This window comes from Xiphophorus couchianus, chromosome 12 (genome assembly GCF_001444195.1).
Source record: "Xiphophorus couchianus chromosome 12, X_couchianus-1.0, whole genome shotgun sequence".
Lineage (NCBI taxonomy): Eukaryota > Metazoa > Chordata > Actinopteri > Cyprinodontiformes > Poeciliidae > Xiphophorus > Xiphophorus couchianus.
The window spans coordinates 40,150-44,411 of record NC_040239.1 but is presented as its reverse complement, the minus strand read 5'-3'; the positions used below and the strand labels follow the sequence as shown (position 1 = coordinate 44,411).

Below are 4,262 nucleotides of genomic sequence, written 5' to 3'. Positions count from 1 at the left end.
GCTCCCGGAACATGAAACGCTGGCAGGCTCAGTCGGTGGCGAGGCACAGAGGATACACGGGGAGGGACCAGGGAGGTAAGTGCACGGAGGAAGGCAACCGATTGGTAATACCAATGGCGTCGTGAGGAACACAAGGAAATCCAGGGGGGAGCGCTTGTCCACATCCAGGAGTCACAGGGCGATCACAAGGAAATCTGACGGGGAGAACACAAGGAGCGATCAGAACACAGGGAGCGATCATAGAAGGCTTCTTCCTAAGAAAAACGTCTACCAGTGAAGGCAAACACTCAGGCACTGGAGTGTCAGCTAGGCTGTCCTTATGAAGCACCTCCGCAGCTCTTGAAAATTAGACACAGGTGCGTCTACAGGTTGGCCGCCACACTTCTCCAGGGGCTCCGCTCACTGGTGACATCTGATGGCTGTTAAAGGAAACGCAGCTTCCCAGAAAAAACCCAGGACAGAAGAGGAAAAGAAAACAAAATAAAACAGGAAAAAGAACCCCAACCTAACAGGTCTTTGTGTTTATGTGAAACTGAGTTTAAACTTTAAATGAGTTGATTCTCATGGTTGGCTCTGGATATTTCTGAGGTATTTTTGGCTTTAAAATGGCGTGTTTGATAACAATAATTAAAACTTCTCAATGTTTGACATTTTGTAGCAAAATGTTTTTACATCAGGCTACATAGCTGCTACATCGATGAGCTGCTCTATGCTGTAGTTGGGATTTGTTGTTTGCTGCTGAGCATAATCATTTTGTGGCTAAAACAAACATTTTCTTTACATCAACTTCTAAGTTATGAGAAACTTCTGTTAAAATCATTTGAAGGCTCAGAATCAGTCCAGTACCGGTACCGGTCCACATTCTCAGAGGAGAAAGACTCACCGGGTTAAATTTTTAGTTATTGGAGTAATGCTTAAGAGAAATTTATTTAATCAAAAAATGATATGAATATGTATGTAGAGCTGCACCAATTGCAGTTTTCTGGCCGATCCCTGGTTACCTATCTTTAAAAAGCCTGACCTGCTGATTTTGATTTTGGCTGACATAAAAAATTTTTTGTCTGAACTGTCGCTAAATCTAGCAAGAAAGTCACTGAGTTGGCAATAGTGGGGTGAATGTTGTTAACTGTAAATGTTCAGATCTGACCTGGTGGGTCGGTCTGTCAGTCAAACCTCTCACTGCAGAGCAGAAGAGGACAGAGACTGATTTTTAAACCATTACTGACTAAGATAAGATTAGGGGATAAGACCAGCTGTGCTCGTATGTAAGTATCGGCCGATCATGATCCCCCAAAATTAAGGAAATCGTCCCCCAGAAATCAACTGGTCGATAAATCAGTTGGTCAATAAATGTATCCTACATTTGCAGTAGCTTGGTCTTTGGTGCAATGACGCGATGTAGCCACCAGGGGGCCGGGAATCACGCAGCCTTGAGTTTGACTATCACTTCCACCTCTTCTTAACATCAATAAAGAGTTTTTTGAACTGCTGGTGTGAAGTCAGCTTTAATGCAAATCTTTAAAGTTGTTCTTGTTATTATGACAAAGGTCATAATAACAAAAAATATGCTAAATATAAAATAAAACATATAAACAAAATTTATGGCTGTAAAAAACCCAAAGGCTGCTAACATGTTGCTAGCTGGTGGTAAGTTTGCTTCAAAATGCTAATTATCTTTGTTTTATTATAAACAGTGCAGTAAAGATATAAAGAAACTTATGTTGATTTCAGCAATAATTATTTTATCATTTGTATTGGGATTTTTATGATTATTACTATAACAATCATTCAGCTTCATGTTATAACTGCATATAACTGCTGTTTGTTGCAACTTGATATAGTCTTCTTCATAAACTCAACCTGGTTTTAATTAAGCTCATTATGCGAAAGAGACTTTGATATTGTGAGGTTGTTATAACTCATCATTGTTTTTATCTTCAATATATTTTTGCAGTCTATGCAAATTAAGATGAAAGAGGAAGCCAGTGAACAAGAATTAGAAAACCTAAAGACTTTCCTGTCTCAGAAGAGGCTCTGGCTCCACCAGATCACCAACCAGTTCTGAGGATGAACCTCCACATCGTCTTCCTGGTGGAAGGCTCTTTGTTTTTTTACACTGAGCAGCTGGCCACATTTTTAACAGCAAAAACTGGTATGTAACCAACGCTAAGTTCTTAAATAAACATGATTTGATTAAAAAGTAATTGGACAGAATTTATTCCCCTTGTTAATCTACCATTTCTCGTTCATACATTTTATTCATTGTTATCTTTCAGGGCCCTGTGATGGACTGGTGACCTGTCCAGGGTGAACCCCGCCTCTCATCTGATGACTGCTAGAGACGGGCACCACCAGCCCCCCTCACCACCATTCAAGGATCAACGTGTTCAGATCATGGACGGAAAGATTTTAAGGTAGTTTGTCTCCCTTAAATCCACACTTAAAACAACTTCATAGTTAATGCCAGCATCAGCTGATTTTACGATATTGCTGACTATTTTTTCTACTTCTAACATAAACAGGCAAAGAAGTCACCCAGAAATGTTTTTCCACCCCAGGCATCCGGTCCCAATCATTACCAGTTCTGATGATGCCACATACATAGCGAGTCCACAACATCTAAAAATTGTAAGTCTTGTGTTTTTCTTTGCCGTTTTTCTGTACTCTTTAAAATACAAGTGCTTTCTCTGTTTAATTGCTCTATTGTACTTTTTTGTAGGTTTCTGTAAAGTGCAGTGGTCCAGTGAATGGGAATGTTCTGCTGATCCTCACTGTTCTTAGGAAGGAGAAATGTCAGTTTGTCTGCAGTAATACTGGAATACTGTGACATTAAATTAAAACAATACTCCTTGGTGAAACATTTTCACATTTCCTCTAAAGTGTATCTGTTGTTTTATTGTGCTAATTTTCATAACCATGTTGTTTATGAACTTTTAATATATTGACAGTTTGTACAATTCTGTGATAGTATATTGTCAATGTACTCTTGAAAAATGGTAATATATTGAAAGCACAATGTAATTTGTTTCACCTGGAAAGTGTGTTATAGTTGATCCTTCTGTGTTCTTTTAGCCTAATATGTTTGCAGTACTGTAGTGTGTATGAAGCATGTAATGTACAAAGTGGCCATAATAAAAGATATTGATAAGTAACCGAGAAGTGTACTTCATTAGCAATTATAATAAACCAATAGTGTAATTGTAGCATACTGTAATCACACTACTAATATATAAAATATGTAATGCCAATGTGTTGGACGTTCCTCCCACCACCACATCTTGTTAGTATTTTTTCTTTATATTAGTTCCAGCTTATAGTCTGTTTAAGTTAGTTATTTCATTTAGACATATATTTTCTAATGGGTGCACACTTTAGTTAATGTCTGTCTGAATGGTTTATTTACACTTATTTGTTTGTGTGAGGTGATGCTGATTCAAACCAGCTGGAGGAGGAAACCTGACACAAACCATTTGTTTTTCTAAAAGACTGAAGGAGGAGACTTTGTTGTTTCAAGTTGATCTTAATTAGTTAATTTTGTCACTTAAATATTCACTTATTATTGTTTCTGCTAAGTAAGAGTTAGTTTTGCTTTATTTGTTTCATAGAATGCTTTAGTTAATTTTGTATTTGTTTGTTCTTTTGTTATGTCATGCCTCCCTCATGTGGTAGATTTAGATTACTCCACCCCTATTTAAGCCTTTTGTTCTTTGTTTGCAGGTCAGTTTTGTTTGTGTTCAGTTAGTGTTCAGTTGACCTCAGTTAAATTGGGCCCAAAATTGTTATTTATTCTTTGACTTATTTTTGCATTAAATCCTTTTTAAGCAATTTTTTGCTTGCTATTTTCGAAAGAATTAAATTGAACTTTTTCTACTTTGAATACTTTTTTGTCCTCGTTTGAGTCTGGTCCCTCACAGCCAATCAATAATCCATCTTCAAGTATGGATTAATCATCCAAATTATATATAAATATATAATTGCATCAGATAGTCAAGCTGCATTATAACCAATATACTAATATGGTTTGTATACTTATTTTTCACCATAATAAACTATGGCTAATTTATTAGGGAAGCATCATTCACAAGATATAATTCAAGCACTTATTTAAAAGACACAAAATTAGCTGGGATAATTTAGTATGTACTGTGTGTGTGTGTGTGTGTATGTATATAATACAATTATTTTAGGGTTTTTAAAGATATAGGATAAATTGAATTTCTGGATTACACCTCCGTCCAGTTGATGGCAGTAATACATTAAGC

At 36.8% G+C, this 4,262-nt stretch overlaps 1 long non-coding RNA gene across 1 annotated transcript; it reads left to right on the top strand.

Moving 5' to 3' along the window:
- The first annotated feature begins 1,629 nt into the window (after positions 1-1,629).
- On the top strand, positions 1,630-2,610 carry LOC114154097 (uncharacterized). Its single transcript, XR_003597478.1, has 4 exons — positions 1,630-1,647; positions 1,955-2,152; positions 2,277-2,414; positions 2,523-2,610. It is a non-coding gene; the product is annotated as an uncharacterized LOC114154097 (long non-coding RNA).
- The last annotated feature ends 1,652 nt before the right edge of the window (positions 2,611-4,262 follow it).